This window comes from Bos grunniens, chromosome 3 (genome assembly GCF_055505025.1).
Source record: "Bos grunniens cultivar Pamir isolate PY7600 chromosome 3, Bosgru_T2T1.0, whole genome shotgun sequence".
Lineage (NCBI taxonomy): Eukaryota > Metazoa > Chordata > Mammalia > Artiodactyla > Bovidae > Bos > Bos grunniens.
This window is the reverse complement of record NC_141167.1, coordinates 86,256,566-86,282,600: the sequence shown is the minus strand read 5'-3', so window position 1 is coordinate 86,282,600 and position 26,035 is coordinate 86,256,566. Positions and strand designations below refer to the sequence as shown.

Sequence of the window (26,035 nt, the reverse complement as noted above, 5' to 3'; positions counted from 1 at the left end):
TAAGGTGGTCTGGTATTCCCACCTCTTTAAGAATTTTCTACAGTTTGTTGTGATCCACACAGTCAAAGGCTTTAGTGTAGTCAGTGAAGCAGAAGTTCTGGAATTCTCTTACTTTTTGTATGATCCAACGGATGTTGGCATTTCAATCTCTGGTTCCTCTGCTTTTTCTAAATCCAGCATGTACATCTGGAAGTTCTCTGTTCACATACTGCTGACATCTAGCTTGAAGGGTTTAAGCATAATCTTGCCAGCATGTGAAATGAATGCAGTTATGTTATAGTTTGAACATTCTTTGGCATTGCCCTTCTTTGGGGTTGGAATAAAAATTGACCTTTCCAACCCTGTTGAATTTTCCAAATTTGCTGGCATATTGAGTGCAGCACTTTCACAGCATTTAGGATTTGAAATAGCAAAACTGGAATTCCATCACTTCCACTTACTTTGTCCATAGCAAAAGCTTCCTAAGGCCCACTTGACTTCACACTCCTAACATGTCTGGCTCTAGGTGAGTGATCACATCACTGTGGTTAACTGGGTCATCAAGACCTTTTTTGAACAGTTCTTCTGTGTATTCTTGCCACCTCTTCTTAATATCTTCTGCTTCTATTAGGTCCATAGCGTTCTGTCCTTTATTGTGCCCATCTTTGCATGAAATGTCCCCTTCAGTTCAGTCACTCAGTCGTATCCAACTCTTTGCGACCCCATGAATCACAGCACGCCAGGCCTCCCTGTCCATCACCAACTTCCAGAGTCTACTCAAACTCACGTCCATCGAGTCGGTGATGCCATCCAGCTATCTCATCCTCTGTCGTCCCCTTCTCCTCCTGCCCCCAATCCCTCTCAGTGGTAGGTATAATGATCATCTGAGTTAAATCCACCCATTCCCATCCATTTTAGTCCACTGACTCCTAAAATTTTGATGTTTACTCTTGCTATCTCCTGTGTGATCACATCCAACTTCCGTTGATTCATGGATCTAACATTCCAGGTTCCTATGCAATATTGTTCTTTATAACATCAGACTTTACTTTTACCACCAGACCCATGAGTAATATAACGCTAAGAAATTACTCTATTACGTGACAAGAAATCCATAGGAAGAAAACGGTAGGCTCCAGGCATGTTACAATCGTCAACTCAGTTATGCCATCGAGGCCGCAGATTCCTTTCTCCTTCTGTTGTGCTATCTTCACTGTCAGCTTCAGCCCAAGGCAAGTGTTCCATGGGATTGTAATTTGCAGTAACATCCCAGAAATTACATTCAGAGAGGACACACCTGCTCGTGTAATTCTACTAATTGTGTTTTGGACAAAAAAAGAAAAGCCTTTGTGTAAATTAACTCAGTGATATGTTTTCTTCCTGACATCTAGTTTAGCTTCCTTGAGGGAGCTTGAGTTTGGGGTCAGGAATAATGACGGGAAAAGTAGAGACTTAATTTTGTGATTTTGGGGGGACACTCCAGAGAGAAGAGATCTGGGTGGCCTCTGGGAAGCTGAAAGTGCAAGAATACTGGGAACTTTGGGCAGGAGACGAGGTGCCAGAAGGAAGGAGGGGAATGAGAAGGAGGCTGAGGATTGACTGCTATAGAGTATGTAGGACCTGCCTACTCCCTCCTCACCCTTCAGGACCTCAGATAAGGGTCTCAGGTCTAGATAAACTTGACCTTCAGACTGTGGCCACTGTTTCACTTGATCCAGTGAGTGGCTCCACTGACATTTACTTGGGAACCTGGGGACACTTCCCAAGCTGGCTAGACAGGGGCCTGGAAGCTCGCTCTCTCTCTCTCTGTATGTGTGCCTTTCTGTCTCTGATGGCACTCTAAATGGTATCAGCCTGGTTTACAACATGAAAACCTCATTTTCTTTGTTTTTTTGACAGCTGTGGCAGCTCAGGCCAGGTGTGGAGGGCCCTCTCTTGGTCACCTGTCACACTGTGGTGTGACACTGTCACACTAAAAAGGGCTGGCCCTTTTTAGGCTAAGCATCATGACCCCAACCTGGGGTTCACCAGATTGTTGGCTAGCTGATTGCTGATCTGATGGAGGTGGGTCTTTCCGGATGAAATGATGTATCTGGCCTTGTACTTAATCCACGGCCCAGCTCATTCTTCCCCACGTGAGGGGAATGGGAGGAAGTAACTTATTTGATTGACTTCAGAAGGAACCGGACATGTTGGACCCAGCCAGCCTCCCTCCACTTTCACTCTTTTGGAGTTGCTCATCCATAGAATAGGCTTAGAGATCAAATTGCCAACATCTGCTGGATCATCGAAAAAGCAATAGAGTTCCAGGAAAACATCTATTTCTGCTTTATTGACTATGACAAAGCCTTTGACTGTGTGGATCACAATAAACTGTGGAAAATTCTGAAAGAGATGGAAATACCAGACCACCTGACCTGCCTCTTGAGAAACCTGTAGGCAGGTCAGGAAGCAACAGTTAGAACTGGACACGGAACAACAGACTGGTTCCAAATAGGAAAAAGAGTACGTCAAGGCTGTATGTTGTCACCCTGCTCATTTAACTTATATACAGAGTACATCATGAGAAACACTGGGCTGGAAGAAGCACAAGCTGGAATCAAGATTGCTGGGATAAATATCAATAACCTCAGATATGCAGATGACACCACCCTCATGGCAGAAAGTGAAGAGGAACTAAAAAGCCTCTTGATGAAAGTGAAAGAGGAGAGTGAAAAAGTTGGCTTAAAGCTCAGCATTCAGAAAACGAAGATCATGGCATCTGGTCCCATCACTTCATGGGAAATAGATGGGGAAACAGTGGAAACAGTGTCAGACTTTATTTTGGGGGGCTCCAAAATCACTGCAGACGGTGACTGCAGCCATGAAATTAAAAGATGCTTACTCCTTGGAAGGAAAGTTATGACCAACCTAGATAGCATATTCAAAAGCAGAGACATTACTTTGCCAACAAAGGTCCGTCTAGTCAAGGCTGTGGTTTTTCCAGTGGTCATGTATGGATGTGAGAGTTGGACTATGAAAAAAGCTGAGTGCTGAAGAATTGATACTTTTGAACTGTGGTGTTGGAGAAGACTCTTGAGAGTCCCTTGGACTGCAAGGAGATCCAACCAGTCCATCCTAAAGGAGATCAGTCCTGGTTGTTCATTGGACGGACTGATACTGAAGCTGAAATTCCAGTACTTTGGCCACCTCATGCGAAGAGTTGACTCATTGGAAAAGACTCTGATGCTGGGAGGGATTGGGGGCAGGAGGAGAAGGAGATGAGAGGATGAGATGGCTGGATGGCATCACTGACTTGATGGACATGGGTATGGGTGAACTCAGGGAGTTGGTGATGGACAGGGAGGCCCGGTGTGCTGTGATTCATGGGGTCGCAAAGAGTAGGACACAACTGAGTGACTGAACTGAACTGAATCTGATTTCTGCCATACTCCATGTGGCCTCTGATTGTTCAACTTGGGGTGAGGAGTGGGTAAGTCTCTGGTTAGTCACTGGTAAGTCTCTTCATTCTGGAGGCCTTAGAAAGTCCATCCACATCCATATGCTCATATGTGATGTGGTTACACACCCACACCATATGCTCCAGTCCAATTACATTAGAAATAAAGCTGTCTGATGACTTCCCCCTCACCTCAATGACTCTGAACTATTGGCCCCTAAAATCCTAACCCTAAAATGAAATTTATTCCAAAAGAGAGAGGTACATAAAGCATCTACTTCCACAGGAAACTTTAAATTTGCTCATTCATTCAACAGATACTTAAGAAGTGCATACTAGGTGCGCAGTGTGGTGCTTGGTGCTGGATATGTTGTGGTGACCAAATCCAGCATCACAGAGGTAATAATGAGTGTGTGTGTGTGTGTGTGTGTGTGTGTGTGTGTGTGTGTGTTGGGAGTGGTAATGAGGAGGAAGGTCAGTAAAGAGAGAAATCCCTAAATTAGTTTATGACAAATGTTAAGGAATTTTACTATGAAGGAAAAGTGCCAAAAGAGTCACTAGTTCTCAGCCAGATCAGTCTGCCCACACATAGCCTCAAAGACACCCTCCCACACCCCATTTCCCATTAGGCAGAGGGCGACAGACAAAGCAAGCCCTGGAAATACCCTTATGTGTCCCCGGGGTAGATACACAAGTTATAGTAGTTCTAGGTTACAGAAGTATCTTTAATTAGAGATGTTAAATTGCCAAATTAAGAGAAGAGGGAACACCCACCAAAAAGAAAAGAGCATTGCATCAAGGAAATAATTGCTTAATCACCCCATGCTGTCCTACACTTTTAAGAATAGGAACATGAATGTTTTTTGGTTCAGAGCAGGCATCAGGCTCCTCTTAGAAGTTGGGTGCAGTTCTTAAGCTGTTCTTTAAAGCGTGTGGGTGTGGAGTGAGGCCCCAAAGATGCAGGGAGACCTCCTGTTGAAAAACACCTTTCCAGTGTTCCCACAAATGAGAAATTTTTCCTGATTTACGAATAACTGATTCTAAAGGTTATGTTAATAATTTTTTGTATAAATTAAGATAATCTGCATTGGGATACTAGCAATTTTATTTGAGAAACTGAGGCAGTAATAAAGAGTGTTGTTTACTGAGAATTGAACTGACTGATTTCTAGAAATTATCTGGTAAAAAGTTTGAGGTGTGCTTATTCCAGTGGGTTTTGAGAAGGTAAGTGGCTTGCTGAAGGTTGTACCTCTGTCGATCAGCATAGTTGTGATTGTAACCCAGAATATTAAAAACATTTTTTTTAATTTAAATTTATTTATTTTAATTGGAGGCTAATTATTATTATTATTATTTTTTTTGGGTATGCCAAGTCTTAGCTGTGGCATGTGGGATCTAGTTCCCTGGCCAGGGAACAAACTCAGACCCCCTGCACTGGGAGCGCAGAGTTTTAGCCGCTGAACCACCAGAGAAGTCCTAGAATCCAGGACAATCTGACTCAGAGTCAACGCTTTAGTCTCATGGAGAATTTTGGGGAAGGAAGGGAGAGAGTATCTCTGTGATATGAGAGGGAGATGGAACAATTATTAAGTCAGATGTGTGTGTGTGTTTGTTAGTTACTGAGTCGTGTCCGACTCTTTGAGACCCCATGGATTGTAGCCCACCAGGCTCCTCTGTCCATAGGATTTTCCAGGCAAGAATACTTGAGTGAGTAGCCATTCCCTTCTCCAAGGGATTTTCCTGTCCCAGGGATCAAACCCAGGTCTCCTGCATTGCAGGCTGATTCTTTACTTTTTGAGCCACTGAGGAAGCCCATTAAGTCAGGTAACTGCAGTTTACTGGGTACATACTCTTCTCAAACCACCCAATATATTATAGTAACTTTTACCCTCTCAACAACCCAAAAAGGGGGCAGGGTAGTATGTGATCCTCACTTTACAGATGAGAAAGGGAGAGTGAAGAAGTTTGCATGACATGCTCAAAGTTATGCATCTTCTAGGTCCAGAAGGCAGCTTGGGTTGCCAGATAAAATCGTACCACTGCATTCCATCCCGAGGGCTGAAAACTGCTGGTGCTTTTGAGAGGACATGCTGTTAGAGGCAGGAAGTAGCCTCAGGTTCGTGATCTGGGCATAAAGTACCTTGGGAAGCAATTGAAACCCAAGAACTAGAATTCTGTTAAGTTTATTTTCCTACTCTGAATGTGTTATATTTATATATAGAATTAGCTCAGAATCACATTTAGAGTTTAATCCATACCTATTCCATGAGGAGCTTTGGGTGTATTGCAGGAACTCAGTTTACACTGGTAGTTCTTAACCCTGCAGGGAGGGGAGGGGAGAAGCAGCAGGAGGAGAAGATTCTTATAGAGTCAGGTGGTCTCTCTGGCTGCCTGAGAGTGGACTAGTCTGGACATATGTTAGCTTTGCTTCATCTTCCCCAGGCCCCCAATTTCTCCCAAAATGGCATGAAACCAACCGCCTCAAGTTGCTTGGTGTTATTCTGTCAAAGTCATCAGAAGAAACCCCATGTTCGAGTCACTAATGAGCATGAGCCCCCAGGAGGTATGGAGGGGACCAGTAGCCTCTTTTTAAAAATGTAGTAATCTTCTGGGCAGAAATAATCTGTGTTGTGGAAGCTTTTCATGGGGACTAAACCCTGAAACACAGAGTCAGGGTGGACTCAGGAGTTTGCTGCCACAGGCTGGAGCAGATGAGCTCCTATCACTGTTGCTGTTGAGTGTGTGTTAGTCACGCAGTCGTGTCCGACTCTTTGCGACCCCATGGACCGTAGCCCTCCAGGCTCCTCTGCCCATGAGATTCTCCAGGCAAGAATACTGGAGTGGGTTGCCTTGCTGCTGAAAGCTAAGCCCAATTTACATTGCTCCAACTACCGCCTCAATCCGTTCTTCGTGAACTCCCCAGAAAGCCCCAGGTGCTCTTGCCATACTACTCAAGTCCCAGGAAATGGTTCGGGTTCCCCAACTTCCCTTGGTGTGTAGATGCAAACTGAATGTGATGCCAGGCCATATGCACAAATTTAGAAGGTTAATAAACTGTTTCAGGAAGTATAATTAGGCATGCTAATAAGACCTTAAGTGAAACACAAGTTAGGCTGTCTGATGAAAAAGGGCTTTGCTGACAACTTCATTAAACTTATATGAGGAAGTGAGTCAAGCATTTCAGCAGAGGAAATCCAGTAGACAGTGGGCAGGAAACTATAGGAACACCAGCAAGGCTTAGAGACATGTGAACACGAAGCATAGTTCATAGGATTAGAATAATTGACTTTGGGATGGATGCATGCCATTACATAGAGTTAATGAGGCTTTGTTTATTCACTCATTTAAAATAATTTGTGGAGCTATTTTTTCATCCCAGGTCCTGTACTAGATAAGGAAAATCTAGTACAACTAAATCTCAATACTTACATAGTTTAATGGGTTAACATTATCAGGAGTTTTTAAGAGAGCTATATAGGCTAGTGGACAATTTGAGCAAGTATTCTTGTTTTTTTGAATTCTGAAACATTTAGTCAAAGTGCATAAACACAAATGTACCTTTTAATGAAAAATAAGAAATACCTGCAGATCTATGGTCCAGATTAAGGAACAGAACGTTACTGAAACCTCAGAAGCCTCCAATACCTTGGGAAAAATACCTTCCCAATTCAATTCTCTTCTCAGCCCCACCCAAACATAGATACTCAAAAATTTGTGGTAAGTATTCTCTTCCTAGTTCTTTTCCTTTTGTATGTTTCTCTGAACAATATTTTGGAAATTTGTAAAGTGTGTACGTGATTCTAAAGGTCATTTTGATAAGAATTATCTTCAGTATGATATTAAATCTTTTTCACTAGGAATAGGGCATGTTTCTCCATTTATTTAGATCATTCACACTCTTGCAATAAAGTTTTACATTTTTTCTATAAAAAGATGTACATCTTTTGTTAAGTTTTTCCCCTAGCTAAATGTATTTTTTAAGTATATTAAAATGTATCTATTAAAAATTATTATTTCTGACTGGTTTTTGAGGGTGCAAAGCAATGTGATTGACATTTACATGGGGATTTTGTCTGATTTGTAGCTGTTTTTGAATTTATATGTGGACAGTCATATGATATGCAGATATTGGCCTATTTATTGCTTTCAAATCCTTTAAAACATATTTTTCTTACCTTACCTGTAGTCTAAGATCTCTAGTACAATGTTAAATAGAAGTTATGGTAAACAGGCATCTGTGTCTTGGGCCAGTCAGAGACTAAGAGTGAAATTTTAAAGGTTTTAAAATTTTATCTTTATTTATATATTTGTTTTTATTAACATATAATTGACTTACAATATTGTATTAGTTTCAGGTGTACAGCATAGTGATTTGATGTCCTTTTACATTACAAAATGATCACCATAATGTTTAGTTACCATCTATTACTATACAAAGTTATAATAATATTATTAACCACATTCCCTGTGCTGTGCATTATATTCCCATGACTTATTTATTCTATAACTGGAAGTTTGTACATCTTAATCCACCTGTTTTGTCCATCCCCATACTATCTCTCCTCTGGTGACCACATCTCTTCTTTGTATCTATGAGTCTCTCCCTGTTTTGTTATGTTTATTAGCTTTTAGAGTTCACATGTAAGTGAAATCTTACAGTGTTTGTTCTTTCTTTAAAATTTAAAAAAAAAAAATTTCTTTTGACCATACCACATGGCACATAGGATCTTAGTTTCCTGAGCAGGGGTTGAACCCGTGCCCCATGCACTGGAAGTGTGCCATCTGAACCACTGGACCACGAGGGAAGTCCCAGCATCTGTCCTGAAACCACTGCTTTAAGTATGGTTGGCTATTGGTTATTTTTAGATACCTTTCAATAAGTTAGAGACTGTTTCTAGTTTCTTAAGGTTTTCAAAAATAATAAATGGATATTGAATTTTATTAAATTCTTATATCTGAAAGTGAAAAGTATCAGCTGCTTAGTCGTGTGTGACTCTTTGTGACCCCATGGACTGTAGCCTGCCAGGCTCTTCTGTCCATGGGATTCTCCAGGCAAGAATACTGGAGTGGGTCGCCATGCCCTTCTCCAGGGGATCTTCCTGAACCAGGGGTCAAACCCAGATCTCTGGCATTGCAGGCAAATTCTTGACCACTTGAGCTACTTGGGAAGCCCCTTCTTAAATGTACTGAAATAATATTTAGGTTAATCATATTTAATTTTAGGTCAAACTTTCATTCCTGAGAAGGAAATTAACTTGATTATGTTACATTATCATTTTATAAAGTTTGGGATTCAGGGTTACAATATTTTCCTTAGGATATTCTTTCGTTCTTAAACAGAGCCTAACTTGGTGATCAGCTTCCTTTCTTGAACTGTCTTTGTCTGGGATAGGTATGGAATTATGGTAGCCTGAAAATATGAATTGTGGAGGGGGAATAATTTTTTTTATGTGCTTTGGAAGAATTAATGTAAGATTACAATTATTTTTTATAAGAATGTTTTGATGGAATTTGACTGTGAATTTCTCTGTATCTAGTTTTCTTTGTGTCTGTGTTAATTGCTCCGTCGTGTTCTACCCTTTGCGACCCGGAGAACTACAAACTACAAAGTTTTCTTTGTAGAAAGGTTTTAAAATATTGATTAAATTTATTTGATAATTGTGAGAATATTTGGGTTTTCTATTTCTTCAGTTATCGTTGGTAAGGACTTTCCCACCTAGGGATTGATTTGTTCCATATGGTTTTCAAATTTATAAAAAGCTGTTTATCACATTCTCTTTTTGGAATCTGTGTTTAAAAAATAGCCCCAAATCCCAGATAAGCACATTATCTTTACCCTGAGCCATTGTTCCAATGAGAGAATTTATTGGTTATTACACTGCTGATTCAACCTCAACTGACAGCCTCTACTATCATTTTGAAAGTAGTGATGACTAATTCAGATGTCCCTACCTTGACTAGGTATTTGCCCCAAAGCTGAGTTTTAATTGGCCTTTGTTGTACCAAAACTTCCTGAATGTTATCTTACCCCATGGTTGAGAGACACTGTACAAATCCCTCAGTTTGTGGACTCTGTTCTTTCTTGCCCTTTTCTGCAAACCTGCCAAATTTCTGTGAGCTCCTATCTTCCCCCTGGCAACTTGTTGAATGCAGCCAATTGTAACTAAAACATATGACTAACATTTTGCTTTTTGAACTCTTCCCCTAGGTTTATAAATTCACTAGATACATCTTCCAGATTACTTCAGTGACAGTTCTACCAAATGCTTCCCACTGCAGGCAACGGATTGCCATTCTAGTTTCTAATTACTTTCCCTGTTACTCAGTTCAGTCACTCAGTGTCTGACTCTTTGCCATCCCATGGACTTCAGCACGCCAGGCCTCCCTATCCATCACCAACTCCCAGAGTCCACTCAGACTCATGTCCATCAAGTTGGTGATGCCATTCAACCATCTCATCCTCTGTTGTCCTCTTCTTCTCCTGCCTTCAATCTTTCCCAGCATCAGGGTCTTTTCAAATGAGTTAGCTCTTTGTATCAGGTGGCCGAAGTATTGGAGTTTCAGCTTCAACATCAGTCCTTCAAATGAACATTCAGGACTGATTTCCTTTAGGATGGACTCCTTGCAGTCCAAGGGACTCTCAAGAGTCTTCTCCAACACCACAGTTCAAAAGCATCAATTCTTCAGCACTCAGCTTTCTTTATAGTCCAACTCTCACATCCATACATGACTACTGGAAAAGGACATTACTCAGGAAAGGACATTACTAAGCCAATGTCCCCTATTGAGGGTTTTTTGTTATTAGCAGAGTCCTTCAAAGTGGTAGAATACCAATTTCTGTGTCTTTCAAACTAAGCCTGGTTGTGCTGTAGTACCAAATGACTTCAGAATGTCGGATGGCTTCACACAGCTTTGAGAGGTCAGTGTAGGTGGGCAGAGGCTTTCCACCTCATGGTCACTCCTTGACAGGCACTGCCAGGATGACAGCAGTAAGGGAAGGGGTGGCTGTGCTGGTCACTTGCATGTTTGCTCGTGGCCCTTTTCTTGGCCCCTCCCCTCCTTTGCTCTGTCACATAGGGAGCTGACACCTAAGGCCTGTTTCATGGGTTCCCATGTTGGCTGGCTTCCTCATGGTTCTGTCGGTGGGAGACACTAGAGGGCAATTCCTGGGTATCTGAGATTCTGAAAGACAGAGACTACTGTCCTCTTCCACCCACAATGTGTCATATTTGCACCAAGATTTGTAGCCCATGAGGGTTCCTCATGGTTACACTCATTCTCAGGTCTGCTTCCCAGCTTTTCACTTGGGTGGGGAATCTTTGGTGGTGAGCATTTGCCAGCATCTTTAGCTTGTCCAATTTAGTTTCAGGGTGAGTTTCGGAGAGAATCAATAATTTCATGATGCTGCCATCATTCTTTTTCAGGAATTCCCCTACGGCCACTTTAAATTTGAATTTTCGGATCACAGAGTTGATGTGAACTTACACTGTGAACCCATGAGAGAGAGCCCTCAGGTTATGATATCTTAAGCGGAATTTTTTCCTCTTCCAGCCAGCATACAGGTGGAGGTAGATTGCTCCTTCCAGCAGAGAGAGGTTTGGTTTCATTACTTTTTTCCTGGGGGTGTGGACCTTTGCCATCTCAACCTGGTACAGAAATCTTCTATTTGATACCCTACCTTGGGTAGTATCTGGGGTTTTCCTTTCTACCATGCATCCTGCAGATTTATTGAATGTGCTTCCAGAATTAGCACAAACCCTCGAGGCAGAGTTTCATACTTGCTTACCACTTGGAGTTCCTGCTCTCATTTCATTTCTGGATTATATAGATTCCTGTGAATGCGACTCAGAAGCATTCAAAGTATTCTAAGAAACATTTTATCCTGCATTTTAGTTAATTCAATTGTGAGATTGTTCAGAGTATCTAATCTGTCCATAATGCCAGAAAATGAAGCCTACTTCTAGTCTTTACTTTTTATTCCTTCTGTAGCACCAGAAAGAGGCTGCTGGGACAATGGTCCCCATTTTAAAGTACTCTAAAAAAACGTGAGGAATAGATGACTGGGTTAGTATCAATTACTAGCTAGTAAGGAAAATGGATGCATTACATATTAGTCACTTGTCTGGAGTGTCTCAGGTCCTCCTATCTGCTAGAATGTTGGGAGAAATGTTTAGTCATCTCAAATTAAAAAGAGAAACACATGCTTGCTACAACAGATCAGAAGATTCTTGGGTGGAGGAGGCTTGCTACATTTAGCAAATAATACATTACTTTTTAAAATATAAATATGTTTCAGGCAATATTTGAGATATCCTTAGACCAAAAAAAGTGTGATCTGAAATTAAAATTTGACTGGGTGTCTTTTATTTTATCTAGTAACCCTGCTTGCATTTCTCCTAGTCACCTCTTGCTTATATATTCTGCTCACAAATTCTTCCTCTTTCTGTTTCACCTTTCATGAATATTCCCTTTTCTTTGCTCCTGGTTAACCTGAAGGAAACAGTTCTCTGATTGCTTTGAAACATATTGTCGGTGTTTTACTCATGATTTGTGGAGGTTGATGTCAGGTTTGTGTGATACTGCAGCAGAGCTCAGCAAGCACTTTGAGATAGATATTAGCTATACTTGTTCTTCAAGATCCACAGCTATGCCCACAACCTTGAATTTATACACAGCCATCTGTTCTCTGGGCTCTTGTTACTTTACCAGCCTTCTCTCTCTATGATGAAAGGAAAATCAAAATGGAATTAGTATTGCTAAGAGAGCTCTCTAAAATAGAGCTGGGAGGCCATTAAGGAAGCATCACTTTTGCTCATCTCAGCCTGGATGGAATTGAACCTTTGACCTGATGACGTCATCTGGAACATTTGCCAGAAACTCAAGACATTTATCAGATCCTTACCCTAAACTTGCTTGTGACAGTCTATCTACTTACCAGACCCCTACCCTAAAACAACTTGTGATTCCTTAAGGACAAATATTGATTTTTATTTTTATTTTAAATTGAAGTATAGTTATTTACAATATTGTATTAGTTTCAGGTATATGACAAAGTGATTAAGTTATATATATATATATATATATACTCTGAAATAATATAACTATATTAATATTAATACATTTCAGGTCATTTTCCATTACAAATTATTACCAGATATTGAATATAATTCCTTGTGCTCTGCAGTAAATCCTTGCTGTTTATTATGTAGAGTGGTTTGTGTCTATTAATCTCATATTCTTAATTTATCTTCCCTCTTTCCCCTTTGGTAACTGTAAGTTTGTTTTCTATGTCTGTGAGTCTATATCTGTTTTGTAGGTAAATTCGTTTGTACTATTTTTTAGATTACACATATAAGTGATACAATATTTGTCTTTCTCTGACTTATTTCACTTAGTATAATAGTCTCTAGGTCCATCCATGTTGCTGCAAATGGCAATATTTGATTCTTTTTTATGGCTGAGTAATATTCCACTGTGTGTGTATACCACATCTTCTTAAGCCAGTTATCTGTTGATGGGCACGTGGGTTGTTTTCATGTCTTGGATATTGTAAATAATGCTTTTACAAACTTTGGGGTGCATGTATCTTTTCAAATCTGAGTTTCTGTCTTTTATGGATACATGCCCAGAAGTGACAGAGAAGGTGATGGCACCCCACTCCAGTACTCTTGCCTGGAAGATCCCGTGGACAGAGGAGCCTGGTGGGCTGCAGTCCATGGGGTCGCGAAGAGTCGGACACGACTGAGCGACTTCCTTTTCACTTTTCACTTTCATGCATTGGAGAAGGAAATGGCAACCCACTCCAGTGTTCTTGCCTGGAGAATCCCAAAGACGGGGGAGCCTGGTGGGCTGCCGTCTATGGGGTCGCACAGAGTCAGACACGACTGAAGGGACTTAGCAGCAGCAGCAGCAGCAGCCCAGAAGTGAAATTGCTGGATCAAATGATTGCTCTGTTTTTAGTTTTTTTAGGAACTTCCATACTGTTTTCCATAGTGGCTGCACCAATTTACATTCCCACCAATAGTGTAGGAGAGTTCCCTTTTCTCCACACCCTCTCCAGCATTTATTATTATTATTTTGGCCACACCATATGGTGTGAGGGATCTTAGTTCCCTGACCAGGGATCAAATTCATGCCCCCTGAGGTAGAAGCATGGAATCCTAACCCCTGGACTACCTGGGAATTCTCTGCAGCATTTATTATTTGTAGACTTTTTGATGATAGTCATTCTGACCCATGTGAAATGATACCTTATTGTGACTTTGATTTACATTTCTCTATTATTAGTGATGTTGAGCATCTTTTCATATGCTTATTAGCCAGTTGTGTATCTTCTTTGGGAAAAAAAAATGTCTATATAGTTCTTTGGCCCATTTTTTGATTGAGTTGTTTATTTTTCTGATACTGAGTTATATGAGCTATTTGTATATTTTGGAAACTAATCCCTTGGTGGTTGCATCATTCACAGATATTTCCTACCATTTCGTTGTCTTTTTGTTTTGTTGATGGTTTTCTTTGTCGTGCAAAAGCTTTTAAGTTTGACTAGATTCCATTTGTTTGTATTTGCTTTCATTTCTTTTGCCTTGGGAGACTGTTATCTAAGAAAATGTTGCTAAGATTTATATCTGAGAATGTTTTTTGCCAATGTTCCCGTCTAGGGGTTTTATGGTATAGAGTCATATTTATATCTTTAAGCCATTTTGAGTATGATGTGAGGGAGTGTTCTAATTTCATTGGTTTACATTTAGCTGTCCAGCTTTTCCAATACCACTTGTTGAAAAACTGTCTTCTCTCCATTCCGTATTCCTGCCTCCTTTGCTATAGATTAATTGAGCATATGTGTGTGAGTTTATTTCTGGGCTCTGTTATATTGATTTATATATCTGTTTTTTTTTTTTTTTTTTTGCCAATACCACACTTTGGATTACTGTAGCTTTATGGTATTGTCTGAAGTATGGAGATGTTACTTCTTCAGTTTTGTTCTTTTCCCTTAGTATCGCTTTGGTAATTCTGTTTTTGTTGTTGTTGTTGTTGTTATTCCGTATAAATTTTAGGATTATTCTAGTTATGTGAAAAAGGTCATGGGTATTTTGATAGGGATATCATTAAATCTGTAGATTGCATTGGGTGGTATAGCCATTTTATCAATATTAATTCTTCCAATCCAAAAGCATGGGATATCTTTCTACTTCTTTGACTCATCTTCAGTTTCCTTTATCAGTGTTTTACGGTTTTCAGCTTATAGGTCTTTCTTCTCCTTGGTTGAATTTATTCCTAGGTGTTGGGGGCCAGAGTGAGGTACTCCGCCCGTGGCAAAGGTCATGAGGAAGGAAGCTCGACATACGCAAAGGCTGGATCGAGCCTCAGGAGTCCCCCTGGAAATCCTCGAGCATCTACCCCCATAACCAGAGCCTGCCTACTTTACTACTTTGTGCTCTCACCTACACCTCTGACTTTACGGGGGGCTGTCCCCCACCACCTCTTTCGGAGAAGGAGTTAACTTAGAGCTCCAGTTAATAAAAACTCCTGGGCGTGACCAGAGTGTTTTAACCTACAAACTCCTCTGAAGGTTCTCTAGCCTGCCTGACAGGCTTGTTCGGCCACATGTGATTGCTCACAGCCTCCCAACCGTGAGAGGCATGAGATGCTTTAAACCTTCTAAAAACAAGTTCCTTAGAAAAGTTAGAAAACTATTAGTATGAGTATAATGGGCTGATTAGAAATTGTATTAGTGAAGGGTTCTTCATTTTTGAGCCAATGTTTGTTGCTAAGTCTCCACATCCCCTGCCCTTACACACATTAATGAATATATAGAAGAAATAAGTATTAACCTTTGATATTAATCACGTTAGACCTTAGGCTAAGTAAATTCTTTCCTTAACTAAAACCCACTACACCCTCACCCTATAGGAATGTAACTTTATTTGGGTGGCGTCTGTTTTAAGAACAATCACCCCTGGAGAAATAAGTGTCCTGGTTGACTGACCGTTGTCACAAGGAGAGGGTCATAAATTATCAGCAGGCCCCCTGGCCAGAAGATGATGTAACACCCCTAAGACCTCTGTATACATTTGTATGAAGCACCTGACTTTGATAAAAGTCAGGACTGCTGACCCCGCGTGACTTTTGCATAACATCTCATTGTATAAAAGTAGACCATGGAAAATAAAGAATTGGGATCAGTTCCTCGAAATACTGGTCTCCCCATGTCGCTCTCTCTCACTCTGGCTGAGTCTCCATCTGGAGCGTGGAACCCGCCATGCTTACTAATTATGCCTGGGCTTCTAAGATCCGGCCGGGGAGGCCTCAGTGTCTCCTCTCCTTCGGGAGACCGGAAGGACACCTGCGGCCTACGTAAGTGGTGCAAACTTCTTGTCTTGAAGTTTTATTGGTCTCCTGCGTAAACCAAGCTACTCAGCCTCTTTTCTCCACTGAATTTTCCTACTGAGCTATCCTTATTCTATTACTCTTTGTATTTTAATTAATATCTAATTGAAGCTATTGTATCCTGATCCTCGCCGACGCCATCCCCGCTTCGAATACCCTGGGTCAGCCGGGGCTGGACCCCGGCACCTAGGTATTTTATTTTTTTGGCACGATTTTGAACATGATTTTTTAAAAATTTTCTCTTTCTGATATTTCATTGCTAGTACATAGAAATGCAGCAGGTTTCTTTATATTAATTTTGTATTCTGCTACCTTGCTGAATTAATTTATTCTAATAGTTTTTGTGTGGAGATTTTAGGGTTCTCTAGATAGAATATTATGTCATCTATGAATCTTGACAGTTTTATCTCTTCCCTTCCAATTTTGATACCATATTTTTCTTTTTCTTGTTTGATTGCCGTTGCTAGGATTTCCAATACTATGTTGAATGGAAGTGGTGAGACAGTGCATCAATGTTTTGTTCCAGATTTTCATGGGAAGGCTTTCAGCTTTTCATCATTGAGTATTATACCTTAGGTGTGCATTGATCATAAATATCTTTTATTATGTTGACATATGTTCCCTCTATGCCCACTTTGGTGAGAGATTTTATCATGAATGGATGTTGAATTTTGTCAAATGCTTTATCTGAGTCTATTGAGATGATCATGTGGTTTTGTCTTTCCTTTTGTGAGTGTGGTATTTCACTTTGATTTGCATACATTGAACCATCCTTGCAACCATGGAATGAATATTTTCTGACTCAAGTCAGAGTTAATCACAAGTCTTACTGGGCACCTTAACATCCTCATGGCTTTTTGTTTTTATAAGCCCCTGGGTTTTTCTCTTCCTCAGGACACTCTTTTGGGGGCAACCCAAATCTATGTCTCTGGAATTACAGTTTATAAGAGCCCAAATAAACTCTCTTCCTATTTCAGCTTCTTGCATTATTTTTTGGTTGATACCATCTTCATTTAGCTCCTCCCTCAGTTTCTACTTTGTACTCAGACTCCACCCCCACTACCCCCTTCCACAAAAACTTCTTATTACATAGGGCAATTTGACCCTCTTTTCTTCACTTGTTGCCCATCCTGCACTCATAAGGAATATCTCTCTATAGCCAGAGGCCAATCAAGATGTGATAAATATATTTTTCTCTTATAAGGATTCTGCCACTAGTTTTTAAAACCAACATCTTTTCTCCTCCTTCTCCCTACCCTGCATGGGCTTTAGTCCTTATAGATGTGAGCATAAAAGAAGAGAGAAGAAAGAATAATCTGTAATTAAAGTACTGAGACTAAGCTATCTTGAAAGGAATTAGGAATACCAAGTGTTGTGAAATTTAGTCTCAGTGATAGCAAAATTATTCAAAGGCATTTATAGCATTGGTGGATCCAACAAATGTTTTTATGCCTGCTTGCTAAGTCACTTCAGTTGTGTCCAACTCTTTGTGACCCCATGGATGGTAGCCCACCAGGCTCCACTGTCCAGAGGATTCTCCAGGCAAGAATACTGGAGTGTGTCGCTATGCCCTCCTCCAAGGAATCTTCCTGACCCAGGGATCGAATCTACATTTACTTATGTCTCCTGCATTGGCAGGCAGGTTCTTGACCACTATTGCCACCCAGGAAGCCCAAGAATACTGGAATGGGTAGTCATTTCCTTCTCCAGGGGATATTTCCAACACAGGGATGGAACCCATGTTTCCTGTGACTGTTGCACTGGCAGGAGGATTCTTTACCAGTGAGCCATGGGGTTTCCCATAATGTATTTATATTTTTCTTTTAATTGATATCAAAATAGTGATTATAAATACAATATATAACATCAAATTATATAGTTGCTTATCATGAAGACTTATAGTTAAAATATATGGTTTTCATAATATTGTATGGTTAAAACATTTTTTGTTAGCAATTTTTTTTTTTTAGTTATGGCATCAAAAAAAATTTTACAGCACCCTATATACTCTAGTACTTATTATTACCAGTAAGTTTTATTTGGTTTTTAAGATTATCAAAATGACAAATTTAAGCTTATTAATTTCCTGTGTAAATAGTGCTGAGTAATAGTAGCAAATTGGTGCCTTTATATGAAAGTGCTTGTTGTTGCATGCTTCTGATGTTATGGTGAGTGCCATGCTGAGAGCAAATAGAGCTGCTCCAAGTACATATGGCCCTTATCTCGGTCACTTTAGTATGACCATCACTCACTGTAGCTTCGAGTTCTAAGAGTATCACTTCTTCACCCAGCAGATTTCACACTCACCTGAATGCTTCTAGGATCAATCTGCACTTCTATGTGGATCTAATTCTTAACTGACAAAGGCCAGTGTCTTACAATGTAGAGAAGAAGTTTTCAAAGTTCTTGGCAACAAAAATTAGAGATTATGTGTAATTTTGACAATGATCCTGAATGAGGACCTGTGACTTGTTGCATTTTTATACCCAATTCTTCAGCATTTCTTGCTTCTACACCCTTGCCGTAGCCTTATTGTGGCTGAAAGTTGTTTCCCACTCCTGACTTTGGGTTCACCTTGGTTCTTTTAATGGCTTGTGCACAGAGGTGGTAGTATACCCATTCTAAACCAAGTCAGGGAATTTCCATAGCACCTCTTATACCCTTGTCATTGCCGTGAGAAGAACATGCCTGGACTAGCCCACTGTTCCAAAGAGGATAAGGGACCTGGGGAGCAGAGCTTTCCCAATCATGCCTAATCTAGATTAGTCAACATGAAGATGCATTAACAATAGTAAATGAGTGTTGCTTTAAATCTCTGAATTTGAGGGAGATTTTTGTTTTATTTCCTTACCATTTTTATGGCAATAGATGATAGATCAGGAGTTTCCTAAAGTTTTAAAAGTAAAATGTTACAAAGATTGAATGAAATATGATAGTTTTCAACTTTCTTGTTAATTCTGATTGATGTTACCAGTTGCCTGATGCATTGTTCTGAAAAGACATTTGAAATTGAGTCTAGATTTAGCACAAAAGTGATGGGATTGATTATTAATGTCTGCCACAGGAGTGGGAGGGGAAAGTGGAAGAATGTATGCTAAACATCTTCCCTCCTTACTCAGACTCACCTCAAGTGTAACTGGCTATTAATGGCTGGTGGGGTAAATGGATCACCAGGAGCTTTCTGAAGTAGATTATAACTTGTCATTAAACCCCACTCAACTCATTCTATTTGTATTTTGTGTGTTGTTAGTCACTCAGTTGTGTTTGACTCTCTGCGACCCCATGGACCATGGCCCTCCAGGCTCCTCTTTCCATGGGGTTCTCCAGGCAAAAATACTGGGCTGGGTTTCCATTCCCTTCTCCAGGGTATCTTCCCAACCCATGGATCAAACCTGGGTCTCCCACATTGCAGACAGATTCTTTACCCTCTGAGCCACCAGGGAAGTATTGTATCTATGTGTATGGAGGATGCTATGTTTTTTGGCCTTCTCCGTGGCCACTGTAATGTTCTCCTAGTATGCATTCCTGTGCAGTAGAGGCTAGAAAGCTAAAAGGCACATTTTTAAGACTCCCTTAAGGTTATGGCTGTAATTTAGATTTTGCCAAAGAGATGTACTTGTGTAACTCAGAACTGAATTAAGTGGGAAGAGGGTCAAGGACTGAAGCATCATTGGGCCAAGCAGGATTGTGAAAGACTAGCAGTTTCTTCAGTCAGCACAGAAATGATTTTCCTTCCTCAGTTTCTTCCTGCCCTTCTTCCTGTCCCTCATCTTTGGTTCTGAATGACTCCATTCCAAGGGGCCTCTCTCCTTATTCCAGGGGCAGCAGGTAGGCATGTCCTCCTAGCATCTCCATAGACAGTGACTGGCTTTGTTCCTTCCCAACCCTCCTTACATTATTGATGACAGCATTCCTTTGAAACAGTCAAGTATTTGATTTTTATTTTCCCTGGAAAAAAAATCAGGAGTAGCTTAGGTTACATGAGTCATATAGATGCATTTCTGAAAGGAAGCCACACAATTGAGCATGGTGTTGGAACTGGGCTGCTCTTCAGGGTGGAGTGGGAGGAGGATTGGGTTTCTTGCCTAAGAAAACTCTTGTAGCTGATCCTGGGACCGAATGACCTTATGTAGGTTGAGGGAAAAAAAATCCAATCATCATTGCCCAGTTATATTTACCATTTAATTAATGGATGAAATTTTTTTACTCTTTAAAAATCAATAATAAAATGAAATATTGGAGGTAGAACATATCAGATTTCAGGCATGAGGAAATCATCAATAGCCACAGAATAATGGCATGTTGAGTTGAAAGTGACTTCAGAAGTAGTTTAATCTAATGCCCCACTCAATGGAGAAATGTCCTTTTACACCATCTGTAAGAGGGCTAATCTCTTCTAAAACATGCCAGCAAAACGGTAATCACTACCTCATCAGAAAATTCCAACTCACCTCAACATTTCTCAAAGTGTGTTTTATTTTGGGAAGTGATAATTTGCAGGGAAAAGTTCTGAGGTCAAATACATTAGGGAAGCATTTTGTAAAATTGCCCCCTCTTGGAGAGGCATCATGCAAAGTAGCGTATAAGAGCTCTGTAGAAATCTTAATGGTGAATATTTTCTATTTTGTTTAACTCAGAATTTTCTAAATATTTGGCTATAGAACTACTCCGCCCCCTGCCCTTCACTAAAGTCATGTTTGGGAAAATGCTGCAATAACTATAAAGCTCTTTTTAGTGAGACAAGTTTTTTTTGTTCTTGTATCTTCTCTCACACTTACACCAATTTGTCTTAATCACAACCTAGAAGCAGAGAAACAAATGAATAATCTTATTCCCCATAAAAACCTGAGGTACAGTGGTCTCCTCAGGACTTCGAGTGCGTGAGGGGTGGAAGGTATGCATGGAAAGAGAAAGCATCATGAGGAATGGAAAAAAGCCAGTCTGTCAATTTGTCTTTCTGTCTGGCTTGTGACACATATTCTACCCAAATTTCTTCTTCACTTTGCCCCATAGGCTGACCTTTCTAATCTGACCACCTTTTAAAACTTTAGTGCTTCCCATCTTGGTATAGGCTTGGTGTATCATCAGTAAAGAATCTTCCTGCAATGCAGGAGATGCAGGTTTGATCCCTGGGTTGGGAAGATCCCCTGGAGAAGGGAATGGCAACCCACTCCAGTATTCTTGCTTCGAGAATCCATGGGCAGAGGAGCCTGGCAGGTTACAGTCCATGGAACTGCGAAGATTCAGATGTGACTGAGCAACTAACACTTACTTTGACTTTCACTTCTTCATCTTGGTATAGATAAATTTCTTTTTTAAAAAAGTTATTAACTTTTAATTGGAGGATAATTGCTTTACAATGTTGCATTGGTTTCTGCCATATATCAACATGAATCAGACATAGGTATACACATGTCCCTTCCATCTGGAACCTCCCTTTCTTCCCATCTCACCCCTCTAGGGTCACAGAGCACCACACTGTGCTTCCTGCACTATTACAACAATTTTCCATTGCCTATCTATTTTACACATAGTAATGTATATGTTTCAATGTTACTCTCTCAATTTGTCTCACCTTCTCCTTCCCCTGCTGTGTCCATAAATCTGTTCTCTGAGTTTGTGTTCCTGTCCTGCAAAGAGGTTCATCAGTACCAGTTTTCTAGATTCCAAGTGTATGTGTTAATATACGGTATTTGTTTTTCTCTTTCTGACTTACTTCACTCTGTATAATATGCTGTAGGTTCATCCACCTCAACTATAACTGGCTCAAATTCATTTCTATTTATGGCTGAGTAATTGGAATGGATAAATTATCCATGTCCCAAACCAATATCACCATATCTGTAAAGTTTTCAAGTTTTACCTGAATTCTCCCCAACCTAGATCCCCAGTAGAGTTAACCACTACTTGGTACTACCCTTGAATGCTGTGCATAATTTTTATTTCTTGGTCTTTTCACTCCATGTTGTAAATATTTGTTTGTATGTTTGTCTCTTATTAAATATGGGTTTCTGAAGAGAGGGATTGTATTAGTTTCCTAGCGCTGCAGCAAGAAAGTTCTACAAACTGGGTGGTTTGAAAACAAAATACATTTATTGATTGTAGTTCTGGAGGCGAGCTGTCTGAAATCAAGGTGATAGTAGAGCTGTGCTCAGTCATGTCCAACTCTTTGTGACCCCATGGGCTGTAGCCCACCAGGCTTCTCTGTCCATGGGATTTCCCAGGCAAGAATATTTGAGTGAGTTGCCATTTCCTTCCTCAGGGATCTTCCCAACCCAGGGGTCGAACCCAGGTCGTCTGCACTGCAGGCAGATTCTTTACCATTGAGCTATCTGTGAAGTTCTATGTGGCCAGGTGCCAGCCTATTTTTGAGTCTTTATTACTAAGGAAGAGAGTTCAAAGAACATACGTTGAGGGGGAAACTAGCAATCTCCAAAATTAGTCCTTCTCTCCCATGAGGATTTTAATGGAATTATATTAAACTTATGGATGACACTGGGGGTAAATTCAATTGTTATGATATCACAGGTCACTAACCAGAATCATGGCCTGAATCTCCATCTATTTAGGTCTTCATTTATATTTTTTCAGTTCAATTCAGTTCAGTTTCCCAGTCATGTCTGACTCTTTGCGGACTGCAGCAAGACAGGCCTCCCTGTCCATCACCAATGCCCGGACTTTACTCAAACTCATGTCTACTGAGTCAGTGATGCCATCCAACCATCTCATCCTCTTGTTGTCCCCTTCTCCTCTGGCCTTCAATCTTTCCCAGCATCAGGGTCTTTTCAAATGAGTCAGTTCTTTGCATCAGGTGGCCAAAGTATTGGAGTTTCAGCTTCAATATCAGTCCTTCCAATGAATACTCAGGACTGATTTCCTTTAGGATGGATTGGTTGGATCTCCTCGCAGTCCAAGGGACTCTCAAGAGTCTTCTCCAACACCACAGTTCAAAAGCATCAATTCTTCGGTGGCTTTCTTTATCCTCCAACTCTCACATCCATACATGACTACTGGAAAAACCATAGCTTTGACTACTGGGACATTTGTTGGCAAAGTAATGTCTCTGTTTTTTACTATGTTGTCTAGGTTAGTCATAACTTTCCTTCCAAGGAGTAAGCGTCTTTTATTTCATGGCTGCAGTCACCATCTGCAGTGATTTTGGAGGCCCCCCAAAATTAAGTCTGCCGCTGTTTTCACTACCTGTCATGACGTGATGGGACCGGATGCCATGATCTTAGTTTTCTGAATGTTGAGCTTTAAGCCAACTTTTTCACTCTCCTCTTTCACTTTCATTAAGAGGCTCCTTTGCTTTCTGCCATAAGTGTGGTGTCATATGCATATCTGAGGTTATTGATATTTCTCCCGGCAATCTTGATTTCAGCTTGTGCTTCATCCAGCCCAGCATTTCTCATGATGTATTCTGCATATAAGTTAAATAAGCAGAGTGACAATATACAGCCTTGATGTACTCCTTTTCCTATTTGGAAACAGTCTGTTGTTCCATGTCCAGTTCTAACTGTTGCTTCTTGACCTGCATACAGATTTCTCAAGGGGCAGGTCAGGTGGTCTGGTATTCCCATGTCTTTCAGAATTTTCCAGTTTGTTGTGACCCACACAGTCAAAATCTTTAGCATACTCAATAAAACAGAAGTAGATGTTTTTCTGGAACTCTCTTGCTTTTTTGATGATCCAGCAGATGTTGGCAATTTGATCTCTGGTTCCTCTGCCTTTTCTAAAACCAACATGAACATCTGGAAATTCAAAATTCATGTATTGTTGAAGCCTGGCTTGGAGAATTTTGAGCATTACTTTACTAATGTGTGAGATGAGTGCATTTGTGTGGTAGTTTGAGCATTCTTTGGCATTGCCTTTCTTTGGGATTGGAATGAAAACTGACCTTTTTCCAGTCCTGTGTCCACTGCTGAGTTTACCAAATTTGCTGGCATATTGAGTGCAGCATTTCCATAGCATCATCTTTCAGGATTTGAAATAGCTTCACTGGAATTCCATTACCTCCACTAGCTTTGTTCATAATGATGCTTCCTAAGGCCCACTTGACTTCACATTCCAGGATGTCTGGCTCTAGGTGAGAGATTATACCATCGTGATTATCTGGGTTGTGAAGATCTTTTTTGGATAGTTCTTCTGTGTATTCTTGCCACCTCTTAATATCTTCTGCTCTGTTAGGTCCATACCATTTCTGTCCTTTATTTAGTCCATCTTTTGCATGAAACGTTCCCTTGGTATCTCTAATTTTCTTGAAGAGATCTCTAGTCTTTACCATTCTGTTGTTTTCCTCTATTTCTTTGCACTGATCACTGAGGAAGGCTTTCTTATCTCTCCTTGCTATTCTTTGGAACTCTGCATTCAACTGGTTATATCTTTCCTTTTCTCTTTTGCTTTTCGCTTCTCTTCTTTTCACAGCTATTTGTTAGGCCTCCTCAGACAGCCAGTTGGCTTTATTGCATTTCTTTTTCTTGGGGATCATCTCGATCCCTGTCTCCTGTACAATGTCACGGACCTCTGTCCATAGTTCATCAGGCACTCTATCAGATGTAGTCCCTTAAATCTATTTCTCACTTCCACTATATAATTGTAAGGGATTTGATGCATGGATGTGAGAGTTGGACTGTGAAGAAGGCTGAGTGCTGAAGAATTGATGCTTTTGAACTGTGGTGTTGGAGAAGACTCTTGAGAGTCCCTTGGACTGCAAGGAGATCCAATCAGTCCATTCTGAAGGAGATCAGCCCTGGGATTTCTTTGGAAGGAATGATGCTAAAGCCGGAACTCCAGTATTTTGGCCACCTCATGCGAAGAGTTGACTCATTGGAAAAGACTCTGATGCTGGGAGGGATTGGGGGCAAGAGGAGAAGGGGATGACAGAGGATGAGATGGCTGGATGGCATCACCGACTCGATGGACGTGAGTTTGAGTGAACTCTGGGAGTTGGTGATGGACAGGGAGGCCTGGCGTGATGCGATTCATGGGGTTGCAAAGAGTCAGACACGACTGAGCGACTGATCTGATCTGATCTGAATACCTGAGTGGTTTAGTGGTTTTCCCTACTTTCTTCAATTTAAGCCTGAATTTGGCAGTAAGGATTTCATGATCTGAGCCACAGTCAGCTCCCGGTCTTGTTTTTGCTGGCTGTATAGAGCTTCTCCATTTTTGGCTGCAAAGAATATAATCAATCTGATTTCAGTGTTGACCATCTGGTGATGTCCATGTGTAGAGTCTTCTCTTGTGTTGTGGGAAGAGGGTATTTGCTATGACCAGTGTGTTCTCTTGGCAAAGCTCTAGTAGCCTTTGTCCTGCTTCATTCCGTACTCCAAGGCCAAACTTGCCTGTTACTCCAGGTATTCCTTGACTTCCTACTTTTGCATTCCAGTCCCCTATAATGAAAAGGACATCTTTTTTGGGTGTTAGTTCTAAAAGGTCTTGCAGGTTTTCATAGAATGCTTCAACTTCAGCTTCTTCAGCTTTACTGGTTGGGGCATAGACTTGGTTTGCCTTGGAAACAAACAGATCATTTTGTCATTTTTGAGACTGTACCCATGAATTGCATTTTGGACTCTTTTGTTGACTATGATGGCTACTCCATTTCTTCTAAGGGATTCTTGCCCACAGTAGTAGATATAATGGTCATCTGAGTTAAATTCACCCATTCCAGTCCATTTTAGTTCGCTGATTCCTAAAATGTCAATGTTCACTCTTGCCATCTCCTGTTTAACCACTTCCAATTTGCTTTGATTCATGGACCTAGCATTCCAGGTTCCTATGCAATATTGCTCTTTACAGCATTGGATCTTTCTTCCATCACCAGTCACATTCACAACTGGGTGTTGTTTTTACTTTGCCTCTGTCTCTTCATTCTTTCTGGAGTTATTTCTCCACTGATCTCCAGTGGCATATTGGGCACCTACCAACCTGGGGAGTTCATCTTTCAGTGTTCAATCTTTTTGCCTTTTCATACGTTCATGGGGTTCTCAAGACAAGAATACTGAAGTGGTTTGCCATTCCCTTCTCCAGTGGACCATGTTTTGTCAAAATTATATTTTTTTAGCACAAATAAAAATTATTTTTCATAAAAAAGTTGCTCATGTCTTTTATAAAAAAATTATTTCAAAAGATTTTTAAGACTGCCATCACTCAATTCCCCCTCCTTCTACCCCTCTTGCCTATGATAACTGTAAATCTTATCTCTTTTTCTGTGTTTGTTTTTGAAGTATA

The 26,035-nt window shown here is 40.5% G+C and overlaps 1 long non-coding RNA gene across 1 annotated transcript in view; it reads left to right on the top strand.

The window, feature by feature from the left end:
* The first annotated feature begins 15,434 nt into the window (after positions 1-15,434).
* The window catches only part of LOC147375949 (uncharacterized), a 56,340-nt gene continuing 45,739 nt past the window's right edge, over positions 15,435-26,035 (top strand). Inside the window, exon 1 of the long non-coding RNA XR_015160592.1 lies at positions 15,435-15,772. This is a non-coding gene — a long non-coding RNA (uncharacterized LOC147375949). The remainder of the gene's footprint in view (positions 15,773-26,035) is intronic.